The sequence below is a fragment of the Brachionichthys hirsutus genome, chromosome 24 (assembly GCF_040956055.1).
Source record: "Brachionichthys hirsutus isolate HB-005 chromosome 24, CSIRO-AGI_Bhir_v1, whole genome shotgun sequence".
Classification (NCBI taxonomy): domain Eukaryota; kingdom Metazoa; phylum Chordata; class Actinopteri; order Lophiiformes; family Brachionichthyidae; genus Brachionichthys; species Brachionichthys hirsutus.
The window spans coordinates 1265080-1283765 of NC_090920.1; positions in this window are offsets into that span (position 1 = coordinate 1265080).

An 18686-nucleotide genomic window follows, 5' to 3' on the forward strand; every position below is an offset into this window, starting at 1 on the left:
CATTTTGAAATGAGCTTCAGCCATCTGCTTCCCCCTCTAAAACAAAAAACGACTTGTTTTTGCCGTTTCCACATCCTCATTTAGACATTGTCGAGCATCTGTTGGCGGCGTCTGCGGGGCGGCGTGTCACTACTGCCCCCCCTGTTGTGCAAAGCGCAGCCCGGGCTCCATTTAAGTGAGCGATGTCACGGCGCGTGGGGGGGGGCGGCGCATCCTGCAAAGGATGAGGAGGGCGGATGCACCGGTGCCCTTCAGCAAGACGCTCTCAACCATCAATCCCCTTCCTCATTACGCTCTTTGTCATCAATCTGTTTACGTCCGGGGCCCATTCCAGGAGCGATTTTTTTGATGAAGCGCTTGTAATTTACTTCCTTTACCCCCCCCCCCCCAAAAAGCATGCCTGGCTGTCAGTGTCTGCATCTGTTTAAGTTACTCATTTGTTAAAGGATAACCCAGAATGCCTTTCAGCTTTCTGAGTTATGTTCACTAAAAATCCCAAACATTAGCTTTAGCTAGGAGGCTAGGCTGTCTGCATTTTTTTTAGTTACTTTTAAACTACTAAGACGACTATTTATATATATATGTAATATATTTATATATATTACATTTCTGTTTGTCCAAAATAAAAAGGCTGCAGAAAAACCTCAAATGCGTCACAACCCTCTGCAGTTATTCCTCTGAGCCTGCAGATGGCAGTGCAGCTCCAGCGACCCTCCTGCAGAAGCCTAAAACATCGGGCTAATGCTCATCAATCCCCCCCCCCCCCCTTCACATTTGTGATCAGCTCACCTGATATGCACACAATGCAAAGTTTGATTGAGGTCAGCAATGCAGAAAAATGGAGGCAGAAGGAGAGGCAGTAAAAGTAGGGAGATTAGAGGGGGGGGGGGGGGGGGAGATGGGGGAGAGAATAAGAAGAGCAGATAAGGGATAATGAGGTGTTTGGAGGAAGAGCGATAGAGCGAAGGCAGGAAGAAGGGCAAATAATGGCAGTAATTTGGGGAATAGACGGAAGAGATAAAGGTGAAATAAGGAGGGGGGGGGGGGTCACACTGGGAGGGAAACAAGATGGCGACAGGGATGAAGCTGTCAGCCTCCTGAGTGGCGGGAATCGGCCTCGCCGTCCAATCGCAGCAAAAAGCCAATCGAGGAGTCGCGGAAGGGGCGGGGCATAGTGAAGCGTGGGAGGTCAACGAAGTCGACTTGACCTCAATATATTCCCCTCGGCTGCAGGAAAATTGCTTTTGCTCCGGGCCTTCCTCTTGATGTCTTCTTTTTTTCTTTTTGCCGATCGCAAAGATCCGTCCCCGCGTGTCCCCGGGAGTCGGCGCAAACGTCAGCGCCGCTGTCGCCGCTCAGATCCTGCGCTCGGCGATGCAGCTCAGCAGCTGTCACCTAAAAATTCTGTTCTTGACTGACACTTTTTCAAGCTGCACAAAAAGGCAGGGACGTGTCGGGGGGGGTCGGAGGGGGGGGGGGGGGAGACGACACGGTTCCTGTTGGACCGGCCTGTCAGCGGGAAGAAGCCTGGAGTTGTGTTTGGTCTTCCTGGAACATGGCTAAGAGGGAGAAAATGGGGGGAAAGCTAACAATGCTAACATCCATCAAAACTTTATTGATAAAACGACTCGCTGTGTTTTATGGGATAATAAAATACAGCAAACTTTGTCCTGCGCTTTAATGGAACTTTGTTTCTGGTTATTAAGCAGACAGGGGGGGGGGGGTGACTGATCGACGTTGAACTCTGACCTTTTGTCGCGGCGGACAAGGAATGAAGGTGATTGAGTGAGGGAAGGTGCATTAAGAAATCAATACCGTGATGAGTTAAAGCGGCAATAAAATATATTTTATGGCGAAAGCGCCGCACGCCACTTATCGGATACCGCCGCGCCTCTCCCTAAAACGGCAAACCCTTCTCTTCGGCGAAACGGCGCCCGGCCTTAGCATTAGCGTGTACTTAGCATTCACGATATTCAAAGAAAGGCGGATGAGTGGCATGAAAGCTAAGAGGAAAAATAAGGGCCAGCCGTACCTAGAAACATTTGGGATCGTTTTTTTGGGGGGGGGGGGGGGGGGGGTCCTGTCCCATTTAGAAATGAGATTTTTAGCAACAAACTAGATTAATGAATGAGAAAGTGTCTTGCCTTTGTCTGAGTACAAGACACTGATTTTTGGGGGCTTTTGTGTTGCCGTGGTCCGACGGCGCTCGCTCGCCTGGCGTCTTCACGAGGAACGAGGGGGCGACAAAGGTTGGTCGGCCATTGTTCCGTAGACAGGTATAGTAATTACATTCTCTTCCATTCAGCCCCCTATCTCCATACGGCACCGGCGTACCCCTCTCAAACTCCATTGTGCGAGTGCCAAATGAAACAAAAGCCGAACATTCAGCGGTTTCGGGGCTCAGAATTAAAGAGACACTGACCCCTTCTGGGGGGGGGGTTAGACGTCAAATTGCGTCGTGGTCGAACAGACTTCAAGATATGACTTTAAATTTCTGGTTTCAGAGCCGGGGTGCCGCATCGGCCGCGGGATTATCCGCTCCGACTGGGCTCAGGTCGCTAAATTAGTGCTATAGATTATTTATTATTTTTTTTAAGCGACCACTAATGCTAATGGGCTTTAATTAGGGAGATTCTTTTGAAGAAGTTTTTTGAAATGCATCTTTTTTTAATGAGCTGATGAATAAACCACCTCAACATGCCATTCAATTCACCCAAACTTATGGAAAATACCCGTTAGATAAATTCAAAATGTACTCCACAGCGACGACATGAATGGGGGATTTGAAATGACGTCAGCCTGCCCTTGACGTCATTGGAGCCTGAACCCCGCGAAAAGTGAAACTTAAGTGTGTGACGTTTCCGGGGAGTCTGCCGTAAAGGTCATTTCTTCCCACTGCCCCCCCCCCCCCTACGATAAGCCCCCCCCCGGAATGAGGAAGAAATGAAGGGGAGTTTTCCCTCTGGAGCAGAAAAGAAGAAGCAGAGAAAAGACAAGGAGGAAAAAAGAAAGAGAGATGGTTGGTAAGTGCATTGTTGCCGACTGACTGTCTGTGTCGTCACGGACGCCATAGGGGCTAATTCAGCTAGCTAATAGGGGCTAACTCCGCTAGCTAATAGGGGCTAACGCGGCTAGCTAATAGGGGCTAACGCGGCTAGCTACTAGCATGATGCTGGTGAGTTCAGGTGGATTTGCTTCACTCTCCACCAGCAAAAAACAACAAAACTTCTGTTGAGTGTCTGGATAGACAGACTGTCAAATACTAATGATAATAATAGCATAATAATAATAATAATAAATTGCACCTTGTATGAAAAAGCTATGCGTAATGATGGTTGTGTGACGTGTGTACATTTAAACTTAAAGCATGTTGAATTATGATGTGACATCATTTGGAACTGACTTAATAAATGTGTTATAAAATATTTATTTCTCCTCAGGATCATTATTTAAATGTTGTTTCTTGCTTGGAGCCCCGAGAGACCCTATCAACGGCACCGTATATATGAACACTTTATTTTTTGCATTCCATTTTGTATAATACAACATAATATAATATACATTTTTGTGATGAATCCATGTTGGAGCAGTCATGTGACATAGAACATTGATGTTTTTTTTGCCCCCCCCCTCCGCCCATGTTTTTCACCCACCGTCCTCTCCTCTGTTCCGGGCCCCTCCTGACATTTGGACCTGCAGCAGCCATCGCAGGCCGATTTAAGACTTTAATTGTTCCTCAACCTGTTTTTGTTGTTGTTTTTTTAGCCAATCACAGCAGGGCGCTGCACCAGGAGCCACCAGGAGGTAACGGCTTTCCCGTCCAAGATTAGCCCCCCCAGGGGGAGGCGAAAACAAAAACACGGTGAGCTGCTCCTTTTCACCACTTCCTGTAATAAAATAAAATAAAAAAAGCTAAATTGGACCCATTTGAACTTTGAAAATGTAAAAGTCATTCTTTTGTCTGTCCCGTCTTTTTGTCTTGCCCGAGCAGGAAGTCGCCGCTGATGACGTCGGCGCCACATCGGCCCATCGATCGCCCCGCTTAGCGCAGGTGAGTGACGACACAACCAGCGTCCATTAGCCGGGTCACCGGGCGACCGTAAAACACACTTCCTGTTGTAGTAGAACGCATTTCCTGCGGCGGCGTATTAGCCGGCGTTATTCAAACGATACATTTCCTAATAGCGCCGTCGGAATGGTTTATTCATGACATCATTTTGGATTCAGCTGAGGAGGAAAAATCCAATTGAGAGGGGAAGTAAGGAAGGATAATATGCCCGCATGAATAAATAATTTAAGAACAAACATGGAGCTAAAGCTGTAGAATAAAAGGCAATTAAGTTCAGGAAGGAGGGAGGGGCAATTCATTTCGTTTCCCGGTGATGTAGAACTTTCATTCGGGCCCACGAGGTTCAGGAAAATCCGTTAACCGTCTTTATGCTGCATGTTTTATTCAGGATGTACATTTGTGAACGTGCTGCTGCTAAGTACCTATAGGAATTCCGTGCCGGCTGGAGTGGCAGGAATTTTCTCCTCCTTCCTGCGAGGGCAGGAAGTCGGATGCAGGAAAGTTTTGGGAGAAAAACGAAATGCAGGGAATAGCGTGAAAACCTGGACAACTCGAAAGCGACGCGAAGCGAAAAGGATTTATTGATCCCGACTCTTCTTTATAAATTCTTTATAAGACAGTTTCTTCATGTGAGTTTTAAAAATTCGCCTCCAGCAGCGACCTTCAGTTGACATTTGATTCAGTTTTTTTTTTTCTAAATATATTTTTCGAAGGAGACAGCATCTTGACATTTTCCCATGAAACGAGCGGCTACAAAGAGACACAGGCTTTGTCCCCGGAGTATTGAAAAGTGTTTTCTCCCCCCCACCCCCCCCCCCCCCAACCACTGGTTTTAAAGACCAGAGTCATTAACTGACGGTCATCCAGATTTTCTTCCCCCCGGAACATCAAAAGACCAACCTTCACTTCAAAGTTCGTTTTGATCCGGAGAACGGGATGATGAAACCGGAATAACGAACGCCGCCAAAGCACCCGGAACAGACGGCGCCCCGAACCTGTGCCTCATTCCCGTGGAAATGTGTCTCGTTTAGCCCCCGCCCACCGCTGGATGGAGTGTGCGCGGGTCCTTGAGTCGTTTGTGGGGAGTGGCATTAATCAGGAAATTGGATCAATCAGTCAGTGAGATGAGTGTAATGGTGTCCTCGAGTGGGTTTAAAATAAGGAAATGGCAGCTCCTGAGACGGTTAAAAGCGGCGGGAATTCATTAAGGAAGCAAAGGATGTTCTTTCTGCAAAATAAATCCAGTATATGGGCAGAGACGCCAGCCAAGGATATATATATAAATGGGAACCGAACGGAGTCGCTGCCGAACGTCTTCCCTCAAAGCTTCTGCGCTCCTCAATGGAACGCCGGCTCGGGGGGGGGGGGGGGGGGGGGAAGGAAAAGCTGCTTCTGGTGTCCTTGAATTCCGGAACGCACAAATCCAGTCATTTCAGACGCAGCTGCTTTTGTGACGTCTAAACAAAACAAGAAGGGGCCTCGTCTGTTGCCGTCGTTACGGGACTCATGTGACGGCGCTCGCAGAATCAAACGTCTTTATCGGTTATAATCAGGAGAAGAGGCAAGAATTAAAACTGGGTGTTGGTTTAGCGTAGCTTAGCATAGCAGTGCAGCCATGTCTGGCTGCGCAGAAAGGGTCAGGGCTGGTCCCCTCACAGCTCATTTATTAGCACAGAGCTGTAATGAAGGCTGGCTAAGCTAAGCTAACTGGTGCAGACTGGGTGGCGTAGGAGGTTTGCTTTAACGGCGCGTTAAATGCTCCCGCATCCCAGCGGACTAATATTTGCCGCTCCCCCCGGTGGAAACGTGACGGGCGGCTCTGTTTGCCTGACTTCTATCTGAACGCCGCAGTATTTGCTGTTGAGCGAGGTTTTATGCGTGTAAATACACCTGCTCCAACGCGCCCTGATTCGCCGCTCGCCCTCCCCTCCGGCATCAAGCTGGAAAAACAAACCCGTCAGCTGGGAAGTAGCCTTATTTATGGAGATGAGCTTCATTCTACTACCTGTGTGTCTGACTGGCCTGTGATTGGTCGGTTCGTTTATCGCCGGGGGTTACGCCCTATTTTCCTCTTCCTTCTTCTTTATTAAAATGACAGATTTGTTTAATCTGCATTCCAGATGAAACATTTATGCTTTTGTGCCGGTGTATTAAATATGACGCTGCAGCTAGCTTTCAGTTAGCGTAGCATAAACCCAGAAAAGCTTTTTAAAGCTCCCTCGTGAACAGAAATCCCTTTCTAAGGATTTGTCTTTTATTTTGGCGAGATAAAGTAACACACAATAAATGCATGTGGCATTATTGAATGGATTACTCTGGATCCGAGGAGCTGGATCCGTGCCGCCGCCGCCGCCGCCGCCGCCACAGCAAACGCGGCGAGATACATCAAACTGAAAAGCCTCGCCGCTGTCCTGAGGTTGAACTGTTCCAAATCACTTAAGTCTAATTTCACACCGTCGTTCTAAGTCGGAAGACGCCGCCATCAAGCGCGGCGAGGCTAATGTGTTGTTTCTTCTCTAATGGCTGAGTGGCTTGGCTCGCCATGTCGCCGCCTTTTCTGAAGTTTGCGCGCTCCTCTCCAGTCGATAAGTGTGACTAACAGCCAAACGGCCCGTTGCCACCAAGGAGCGGCAATATTGTTAAAAGTAATAGCGGCATTATCTCGCTAATGCACTTCATACTTTACAACCGTCAAAAAGGAGCGCCGGCTAGGACGACGGCTGACGGCGGCGTGCTGCGTCTTTCACAGCCTCTGCTCGGGACGCGTTTTATGAAGCTGGGGACTCGTCTCGCGGTCTGTTTACTGCGCAGCGCCTCGCCTAATGAACATAAATCAAACGTCGACTCGGGAGCCCGAAATGAATTACATCCGCCCGCATCCGTCGCGACGGGGTCGCGGGGTTCTTGAACCGCCCATCCTCTAGATTTAAAGTGGCTAATAAGTTTCTGGTCTCAGTAGCAGAAGTGAATTATGGGCCACGCGGGGACGCTTCGGATGCCACCGTGTCCACACCTTTAGCTTTTGCCACAAACTCTCCAGCGTTGCAGATTCTGCCTCAAACGGAGACAAATCCAATAAATAAGTTCAGAAATGGACAATTTATTTGGGGGGGGGGGGTCAAATCTGTTTATTTCCAGACGTAATAATGATTTGTTGCTCAAAAATCCAGATCTCAAAGTAATTGAATAACGTGGTTTGCACAATATCAAGGTTAAGCTAACCGCTACTGACATATTTAAATAAATAGTCTTCATCGCGGTCCATGGATTTTCCTCCGGAGGCTCCCTGATTAGCTGCCCGTCTCGGAGCCCCTGGTTGTCAGGCCCGTCCTACAAGTGGGGCTGGACAAGGCTGGAGGACCACGTCTCCAGCCGGAGGCTGACTTTGATTAATGAGCGAGGAGGTTAAAACACTGATTACACTCCAGACGTCAGACCCTCTTCACCTCCGTCTGGGAGAACTCGTCCCGTTATGATCTCTAAAGAAAAGACATGAAGCAAGACAGACAGATATTAGTTTTTTTTTAATTTTTTGCATATTCAATGTCGGATCGTTTGATATCCATCAGGCTAATTTTCCTGCATGAATCAACTGGGGGGACGATATTAAAGACAATATTTAAACATTCGAACCCTCTCTTGCACGATTCCCCTTTGGCTAGCTGTGGCTAAATCCGCAAGGGACACTCGTGAGTCATCTGCAAAAGCGGTGCGTGCAGACTAGATGTTTTCTGATGTTTGCGATAGCCGGTTTAAGTGTCGGGATGAGGATGCTCGACGATCAGTCTTGTTCAGTTAAACCTGATTTGAGATGATTGGTCATTTTCCACAGAAGGCTGCTGTTCCCATGGTAACCACATTTTCCAGCGAGCTCATTCGCGTCTTCTAAATCGCCTGCCCCTTCGCAGACGAACGCTTCCACTCCTTTTCAGGAGCTTTTAATGAAGGCACCACCTGTTGCAGATCTGAGAGGAATCCTTTCCTTCACCTGCTCTGAAATACATATCTTTTAGAAAGAAATCAGACAGGTTTTCCTTTTTTCAAAACAAAAGCATGCTATTACACTAGCACCTTAAGTTAATTCCTTACATGTAAAAAGATTTACACGTGTGCAACATGTCTACGATGAGGAGGTGCAGGAGTCTGACGGGCAGTCCGTCCCACCTCCTCCTGCATCCATCCCCCCCCCCTCCGGTCATTCTCAGAGGAGTTGTTCCCTGCCCAGTGGCATGTGGATTGTGTATAATGGAGATGGATGGAGGCTGGCTCCGCCGCACCGCGGAACAGACGGACTCCTCCCTAAACGCCCTTCTGCCAGCTTCCATCAGTCTCGCTCTGACGGCCCACCTCCTCCTCCAAGGAGGAGCGCCCGGTGCTAGAAACTAGGAGTCGGTTTGAAAAGGGGAATTCCACGCTCCCCCCCAAAGGAACGATGCCTCTGTTCTCCGGAGCCCGTAGCTCTGCCGGGACGGTGGACCGTGTGAACAGCGATGTTTACACGCCATCTTCAAAAAGGCCCCCCCATTCTTTCGTCTTCTCCCTCGACTGGAAAAGGGTTCACGCCAGATGCCGTGAACTCCAGTCGCTCTGCAGTCCCGGCTCCGACACTCGGGTCTTGTTTAATTAAGCTGCCGGATCAATAACCTCTTTGATTCCTCTCTGTCCTTTCCTGCCTGCGACTCGAGAAACGGCGGCGCAACCTTTTTGTCGGACGCTCCTGAAATACTCATTAAAAGTCCATTAAGGCGCGTCGGAGGGGAGATTTTAGGCGAGCATGTCTGCGATTGTTTTTAAGTAAAGTGATAAAACATGACCTGGAACCGCGAGGAGACGGGAATCGTGCGTCCATCCAGGCGTGCACCTTTTTTTAATTCACGCTAACGGATAAACTGCATCCACGCATTGCAGAGAAGGACTTTCCCGCCACGCACGGAAACATTCTGTTTACACGATGAGGGTTTTTTTGTAAGTGGGTGGTGAAGATGGTCGAAGGCACTCTCCAAACGCGCTTCAGCTACACGGCTAATTAGTCGACATTAGCCGCGAATGAAAGGAGCAGCTGTTCAACATTAAAAAAGCCCAATTTCTGGCTCGTTTGAGAATCTAGCTTTTTTTTTCTTTTTGGGCTTATTTCACATGGAATGTCAAAACCTCGATGCTAGCGCTCACGTCGGGTTTGAATGTAAACGAGTCCAGGAGAAAGTTTGATGATTTAGCGGCTTTGGCTTACGTGAATTTTTTTTTTTTTTAAAGCTCTATTATTCCTCAAAAGGAGGAATTACGCAGCGATATTTAGCATTTTGGCTAATTATGGCCTGACCTGTCGCCGGAGGAGCAAATTCGAGCAGGAAGAAACGCTCCGAAAACAAATACTGGTCAATATGTCCTGGCTGGATATAAGCTCTGGATATACCTGAGGTCGGAAAAGATTAAAAAAAACCCGGGAGCTGTAAGTTAAAAGAAGGCCTCGAATAGAGCGGGAGAGGAGAGGAAGACTTATTGGGCGCCGGAGAGACACAGACCAATAAAAGATGGTGTCCCTTGTCTGGGATTATCCTGGCACTGATGGAGTCGACGGGCGTCTCCCTCCGGGAGTGGAGACGTTTGGTTTCTGCGGCTGTTTTCCCCCATCGTTCGGATCCCCTCGCCGCCACGCAGCAGCATAAAGTTGAGGTATCGGCGTCCTCTCCTGCAGTTATTGCGGGTATTCTTGCACGTCTTCCTGCAGAGCATCCTCTAAACCACGGATCAAATACATTTTCCAGCCTGTAAAGTTTTTTTTTAACCCGTTCTGGGGGGGGGGCTGCTGGAAGGCAGCGCAGATATTTAGTTTTCACAAATATTCCGTCTTTGCCGTCCTTTCCTCTTCTTTTCCCGAAGCGCAGCTCTTCTCCACAGCCGGGTGGTAAAAAAAATAAAAAACGAAAGTTGGTTGTCGGCTCATGTTTCATAAATCCCACGTGGGATTTTTCTTATCTTCCTCTTGTATGAGGGGAAAAAGAATATACGAGATAAGCAAGAAGACAAATCATGCATATGGAATACGATTGAGATGCCTCATAAAGAAAATACAGCCGCCCATCTGCTCCATAATCCATCGCTTGGCGGTTCCTAACTCCTCCAGCAGACTTTCACAAAAAGAAAAACGACATTCCGCAGAGGTCGTGTTTTGTCCGTTTTTTTAAAACTGTGTCGCGCAACGTCGAACGTTACGCAAGAAGCAAAGGTGTTTTTTTTTATTCCAGTAGTTTTACAAATGATGAAATTCAAGACTCCTCATTAAATCACTCGGCTTTTCAAAGTCTCTTCAAACCGCACGTAAAACTCAATCTCACTCGGACTTGATTGAATAATTCCAGCTCCGGCGTAAATTCCACGTTTACAAGTCCGGCGCATCGTTTCTTCGCGCCTGCCGGCGTTGCGTCGTCGCGTGCCGCTGCTCGTCACTTTTATTTACTGTCTGAACGGGGAACTGGGAGAAGTTCTGCAAAGGAACTTTTTAAAAATGGGCAGGAGGAGGCTTTGCAGAGACGGAAATAGACAGTCGAGCTGGTCGTGTGCTTATTCTGTCATAAAACAATATATACGTAATGTCACAAAATAACACGACGCGTTTGACAGAATTGGGTCATGTGCACTGTTGGGAAGATACAACTAGCACAAAATGGCGCTATTCTAACATGAAAAAGCATTTTATTTGGATCGAATTGTATTCTTACGTATACAAATGTGGAGAAACGGGAAGATGGCTCAAAGGTGCGGCTACCAAAGCGCCGGCGTTGCCGCCTCGACGTGTTTGGCAGCACGACGGCGCGATGAAAACGTCCAGCGGAGACGGGGGGGGGGGGGGGGGGGGCCGGGCATGACAAACGGGACGCCTAACTAAGGAGGGGAGATTACACTGGTTTGCTAAACTCTCCGTGGGGGGAAATGTTAAGCAGATCCAATGGATGAAGTAATTCAATTTGAGCCCCTGAATAATAGCGTCATTTGCCACGGAATTAGCATCCGCCACTATCAATCAGCACGGCGGAAAGACTAACACAAGCTGTGCCCACCGAGGACGCAGGCTTTCTGTGGAACCCAGCTCCTTTAATCAGGTTAGCGTGGCTGCTGCGGGCAAATTCCTGCGCCGCTCAGGTGTGGAATGTTCCTCTCTCACCCAAATAATTGCATCTATTCCCATTGGCCAGGTTCGTTTGTCGGCATGGAAACATTTGAGGGAAAACTAAGTGGAAACATCGGGAACAACGCAAAAATAATTAACGGAATAGGCGGGAGGTGCAAAACATCACTTTAGCGGTGATGGTGTGCAAAGAGCTCGCTTGTTTGGAGCATTTATGCTAACTAGCCATAAGATTTTAGCTTCTTTTCTTATCCCTCAGACCGACTTTGACCAGCAGGTGGTGCTGGCGCTACGGCCGTAAAGGCCAGGGTGCGCCCTCACCATCCGGAGGTCAAGGGTTAACTGTATAGACTCCAGACTGGTATTAAACACATTCATTAATAGAGAGATTAATAATAATAATTAATAATTAATAATCACATAAATTACAACCAAAAATGTCAATATCTAGCATGCTAGTCGTTTTGGGGGGAATTGTCTTGTAACCATTGCCTCGCTGGAAACCAGTTAGCATAAAATGTGCCTCCGTGATCCTCCTCAAAGCGACTCGGGAGTCTCCACTGAGTGATTTTCCAAGTGGGGGAACTCTTGAAGTGATGTTTGCTAAATCGAAAAATTCCTATTCTTGTTGTACAAATTGGTACCCTTCCAAAATTTAACAAATTAGATGGTGCCGGCCGCTTCAAAGAAAGAAAAAAAAAGAAATTCTGAAGACGTGTTCCTTTTGCAAAGAATTCATTTGATCGCGGTGAATGCAGAGTTGACAGGCGTTTCCACGCAGGCCGCCATTAGTGTCACTTTCTTGCAGATTGCAGTGCTGAACGTTGAAAGGCTGTTTTCACTGCCTGCTTTTGAATGAAATCTGAAAACCAGGAACGGGACAGGCTCCCTAATTTCTGAACAGACCGCCGTTAAATCAAATTCTCAGAAGAAACGACGTCCAAGCGGCTACAGAGAAATCCACTGTGCTTTCGCTCAAATATTTAGTTTGTGTTGCAGCGTGGGGGGGGGGGGGGTGCTTTCCCAAGGCCGAACTTCTTTCATCTATTATCGGCAGCTGTTTTCTCGTGCTGTCGAAGGGAGCTGACATTTCACCGAGCAAGGGCATCCGCTAAGGAGTGCGTTGGTCATGCTAATGTGCTAAATTGAGAACAGCTAAACGGCGGTGCTGCACGTGCACGGAGCTCGCCGAGCTGTCGGGAGCAGCGGCGTACCTCGGGCTGCTCGGGAAGAGTCGGCGGGGGCCACGGAACTCCTGCAACATTTATGGACACCGAGGCGGAAAACTCTAAATGATTCACGGGGAGGTGGGCGAAGCAACGAAAGACGGATCGCTTGACAGGCCGCGCCCGGCTAAACCGGCTCGGAAGCGTGCGGACGGTGCCGCGAATAGATCCGGATCGCTCACGACAATGGCGCTGATTGTGGCACCTTGACCACCCCCCCCCCCCGCTGTGCGAAACCTACGTCACAGAAACTGTGCTAAAGCCTTTTGTTTCTTTTCAGTGAACGCTTCCCCGGCGGCGGAGAGGATCCCGACCAGCTCCTGGGAAACAGGTGAGCGGTTACTAATGATGGGAAGTTAGCGTCACCGCTCAAGCGCTAGTCCCATTAGCCATGCACTTCTTCCTTAAAGATCTCCCCCCCCCCCCCCCCCCCGCTGCATGAGGGCTCTCTGGAGAGACGATAGCACACAAGCTAATTGCTTGATTCAGAAACTTGTGTTATTTCATGAATATTTCAGCGGCTCAGCTCTCTGAATTATTTACACATTGTTGGTGTGGGGGGGGGGAGAGACCGCACTGCTTACGGAGCCAATAATGAAAAAGGAAGTCAAACCCGGGCTTCCATCCATTGATTCCGTATCATCAAAGTGAATTAGCGGTTTGTTTCTGCTCCGCGATGCAACGACACGCGCCGCGTTTTCACTCTGGCCGTCACGTCGAGCCTCGTTCGCACCCGAAAGGGTGCAAATTACATTTTGTGCAAAATGTTTCGCTGAAAGTGAATTAGTTTCACGCATCCATAATTAAAAACTTTTATCAAGCGGGAGCGTTTCCTCCAAATCAAGCTACTCGAGTTCTTACAAAACTAAATTCGAGCCAACAGAGGAAATCTACGTGTGACGGTCTCCGCGGCCCCGATGTGAAATTAAAAAGGTTGTTTATGCATGAATTTATAATGTGCCTGTGTCTTGTCTTGCCCAGGCTGGGTACATCCCATAATAACTTCACCTAATATATTACAGGAGTGATTTTGATGCTAGTGATGCTAATAGCGCCGTCTTGTGGAAGGAAGGGGTGGATCTGGGTCGCTTCAACTTCATTTAGCGTCACTTCCTGTTGCCGCTAAATGAAACGCATGTATTGTGCGCAGTGCACGTGTTTCTTCTTAACCTGGGCTGACATTGCACGTCATAACGCAACGGTGTCGCCATGGCGGCTGCTGGGATTGACGTGATTGTGTAACTGCACTTTTAGCGCCAGGCCTCTGCTCGACAGCCGTTAGCTTCCCTGTGATTTTTAGGTCGCTAGCAAAGGTGCGTGAAATGAACCTTCAGAAAGAACGAGGAATGAAACGAAACAGACGGCTGAAATCACATTTATTTGGCCTCTTAAAAAGAAATCCTGTTTTGCAGCAAGTGTGGAAGTATTTCTTGTGCAAATGAGGTCTGTAATTAAGCGCGGTGCCATGACCCGGGGCATGAGTGACATGCCAATTATAAATAATTTGAGTTACACATATTGAATAGCTTGGCACAAACGAGTGCTACTGTTTATGCTAACAATACGAGAGCCTCCAGCCCGCTGAACTCGGCCAATTGGCCAGAGATTTTTGGAAACGGTGTCGCCACGGGGATAAATTCATCACCGTTTTTGGCGGGTGTGTTGCAGGTAGGTTACTCAAGGTCATGGAAGTAAGTTCATGCTGTGAGGAGGGATTTGTCTCGCTCAAGGACGCTTAAGCGACATATTTTTACGACCTTGCCTTTTACAAGACGGAGGTCGAGCTCTAAAAACTCCAGGTGAGAGCTGGAAAAAAAAAAAAGACAATATCTAAAAATAAATCGGCAGCAGCGGCGTCGCATCTCAATCGTTGCTTATTCCAGAACCTTTGGGAGCGACACGGAAAAACACATCCAGAGCAGAATTTATTCATGTTATTTTTGTAAGCTTACCCTAGATTTGAAAGAAAAAAAAAAAAAAAGGGGGAATGTCAGAGCCAGGAAATCATCAAAAGGAGAAACTGGAGCTGCTCTTCTGGCGCCGTCGGAGGGAGCAGACCAACTTGTGTGGATCTGCCTGAGGAGGGTTTACAGGTTCTGCTTTAAGTTAAATCAAAGGAAGCTCATTTAGAGTTCAATTTGACGCGAATGTGGCTTTATTTCTCTCTATTACGTCGGAACCTTGATGTCTTCCAAGTGTTACTATTTATTTTACAATGACGTTTTCTCGCCGCTTCAACGTCTGGAATGCTCTCTGCTGTTAAACCGTCGCCACCTCTGGCCTGCCGCGCCGCCGCCAGGTGACCTTGACGCTCCGCCTCCTTCTGAGCAACAACTTTGACGCCGCTCCCGCTAAAGGCCGGCCAAATATTTCTTCTGCGTTTTAATTAAATGTAATGTGTGACATTGAATCTCTGCCCCCCCCCCCCCCCCGAGTGTAACTCTTTCAGGAAAGCATCCCAGCGACCCCTCGTTAATAATTCGATGCACCGGAAGCCGCCGCCCACTTTATATCCGCAACCGCCTTGCCCTTTTTTTTTTTTTGGGGTGACATTTATAAAAGGTTTCATAGCAGCGATATAAAACCCTTACATGTCGAGCTCTTGTTAATCATTTGTGTGGCGGATCATCGCTTCAGAGCTCGACCGGAGCTGGAAGCCGCCGTTCAGTCACGTTTGACGAGACCCGACATCCTCACGAGATTCTGATGACGAAGAAACATCTCCAGATGACGTTTGTGAAGACGATATGGACCTTCTGGGGCCCGGACCCGTTCAGTCGTCCGTGAGCGACGCTAACGAGCCGGCGAGGGCGGGAGGGAGACGCCTTCAGGCTCCCCGCAGCGGCTGCTATCTCGTCATTAATTCAGCAGCACATCCTGTAATTGATCAGATGCGGCGGCGCGATCCTGCCAGACAAAGCGAGGGGCTGAATAAGATCCGGCGTCTCGCACGTTGTTGCGGCTGCAGTTTTACGGACGCCTGCTCGCATATCGTCGCAGATGAATGACCTGACATTAGACTGGGAATGAAATGTTCTTTTCTCGCCCCCCCCCCCAGAAAAGATCAAATTTCATCAACTGCGCAACCACAGATGAGAGGGATAAAAAACAGAAAAGGGAAACCCTCGATGGCTGAACTTTATCGCCCTCGGTGCTCTGTGGGATGGCGAGGAAAACATTTCAAAGGACACTCACGAGATTCAATTTAGATTGCGTCCGCGATGCTTTCATAACGCGAGCGGATCGGCGCACGATTTACGCACGATCGCTTTTCCGTTTGGGCGCCGCTTCGTTCCTGCAGGTCCGATAGGTCGGAATCAGCTGGCAACGAGGGACAAACAAGTGAATCCACAAATAAGAGGGAGGAATAAACAAGCAGCTAGCGGTGACTAGCGCTCGATGCTAACGGGCTCGCTCTGCAGATGCTAGCAGGGCAATTGCAATGAGCATGAAATACAACATTTCCGTTCCTTCGATGGGATCGGCGTGCCCGACTTTCCAAACTTGATTTATAATTAAGACGGCCAAGGAAGCGCTTTGGAGATAACATCTAGCTGATCGCCAAAGTGATTAAAATTCATCCTGGGGTGTGGTGGGGGGGTGGGGAGTAAATGCCCGTACTAAATTGTATGGCAATCCATCTCGAAGTTGTGCAAGGAAGAAGTCAGGGGGGGGGCGGATGAAAAGTCAAGGGATTGTCAAAGTCGGTATGATTCATCCGGCGTCGACCACGGCCGCCTGAAGATTTACCGCGATCAGACCAAACGGTGGTGCAGATATTTCAGCTTGAACCCAACACGCCGACTGACAGGCTGGGATTTATACTCACTTAATGGCGCCGCCGTTAGCGCGGCTGCTAATGGAATAGAACCGGGTCCGACCGAGCCTGCGAACGACACTGAAGCCCGTCAGACGTGAAAAGCCCCCCCCGCACATCCTGCGTTGAGCTTTCGGCTGGATTCGAAGCTCCCATTTTGAGCCAAACGTGTGGTTTTCTTCACGTGAAATTCGATTTTGACACGTCGCTCTGAGATCAAAAGCCGCCATGAATCAATTAGTCGACTGTGTGACTAAACGATAGGACACGTTGGTTTGAAGACGGCGACAAAGGCTGGGCAAACAGACGAGATGGCATCTCTAAAGTCACTTTAATCCTCCGCTCGGGTTGGATTTCATCCTCAGAAGTGTTTCGCGCCGGCCGAGAAAGTTCCGGGCAAGCGTCGGGCACCAGCTGGACGCGTCGAGAATTGGCTGAGATCAGATCAGAGAAGTCAGTCTGGCTGCTAAATCTCAAGAGATTGACTTTTCACAAATGATACAGTATTTAATCTCTACGTTCTCCTGCTTCTGGTGCCTGTAAAGCACGTTTCTGTCATTTTCCACTCGTCCACAGATTTGTTTCTGCCTCCCTTTAAATGTCTTTATTAGGTATGTGCACGGGGAAACGCGGTGAAATTCTGAGGCTCCCGATGAAAAGTCAGAAAAGGAAAGTCTTGAGATGAAAAAAATCACATCTAATATCTATATTTGATTGAAGAGATTGATTCCTTGTACAAGAAAGTAAATTCGTCGTGACATTTCCCGGGCGAAAATGGAGAACAGGAAGTGAATAGAATCAACATGTCATAGATCATTTCCTCTCAGAGAGAAGCTGCGGATTTGACACCCTCATTGAAGTTGCCCTGGCAACGCTTTAATCGTCCAATAAGAAGGTCGCCAGCCGGTTTAGGGGCGGGCTGTGTGATTACGTAATAACAGACATCAGACATCATGTAAAATTTTAAAAACGGCGTGGCGGGGTCAAGGCTGCGTCTTTGGAAGCGAGAACATTGCGCTTTGACGGTTTGACAGCCGCCGCTAATGCGACGGCGTCGCTACAGAAATAAAGAAACGCGCTCCCGTTGCGTTGGGCGATTTAGCTGTCTAATGATGTTCCGGCGAATTAGCTCTGCTTTTAATCTCCGTAATGTTTTCCTCGGATAAACCTGCAGCCGGATAACTGGGATCGGTCAACTCTGCCTTCCAGAGCTTCTAAACCATCAATCAAAAAATTTAATTAGTTTTGGGGGGGGGGGGGGGTTCCGCTAAATTTCTTCATCCTGCCAGAAATCGGAAAAACGCGATGGAAGCAGTCAAACTTTTTGGCATGAAGTTGTGAGTATTATCGAAATTTGGCATAAAATATAGGCCACTGGCAGCCGAATCCATATTTGTGACTGACTTTGGGGGGGGGGCCGTGACAATGAGAAACAATACGGGAGTGAGGAGGACCCCCCCCCCCCATTTATCTGAAGTGGAACATGCCAACTGCTGCATCCCGGACAGCCGGATGGAGGATCCGTCTCCTCCGCCGCCCCTGCGCCACCTTGGGATCGTTATGTCGTCTGTTTATGATCCACGGCTGCCTCATAATGGCCCGTTTGGCGTGATGCGATCCATCAGTCTTCCCAATGGCCTACTTCCCCACAACACCTTCGCCCCCCCCCCCCCCCCCTACTCCGTGATGCATTAGGACAAAAATGCGTTGACTTTGAAAGAGTGCGGCGAGGACGTAGGCGTGTCTTCAGAAAGGCAGAGTCATCGCCGCCGAAAAGGGAACGCCATGTTTTCTACGACTCTGTGACACGTTGGCCTGATGATGCGGCCGGTCCCGCTTTAAACAATGCAATGTAATTTTTTTTTTTAATCGTCGAGGGGCGTCAAACCAACCCGATCAAAGAGGAAACCTAGAAAGTCCGGGCGGGCGGGCCAGGCGGGCGCTGCAGATGAGCGCCGCGCTCATTAGCGGATGCTGCGGAAGCTTATCATTCTGAACGGCCTCATTAGCGATCGGGATTAAAACCAGGCAGGTTCATTAGAGAGACGGCGCGGCACCAGAATTACAACAAGGCCCACGGGTCCGGGCCGGGCCCCCGCCACGCCTCGCCGCGCCTCGACTCCCGATTTGTTCCAGCTATTAACAAAAGCCTCGGAAGAGCTCGGATCCTCCTGCAGCAGGTCGCTTAGGCCGGAGATGAATTATCACAACTCCACTTGTTGGTGTCTGACAGCACCGGGGGGCGGGGGGGGCGGGGGGGCAGCGGAATTCCCTTTTGTTTCGCCGCCGCCGCCGCGCCGTGTAACAAATGCCATTCCAGCACGAAGGTGACGCCTCCTGTAGACAAAATGCCTTGTGGTGTTTTTATTGTAATGGCTGCCATGACAGCGGGCGATCAATCAGCGGCGCCACAAAGGGATCCGACTCTACAATACCTGATTGATCGCG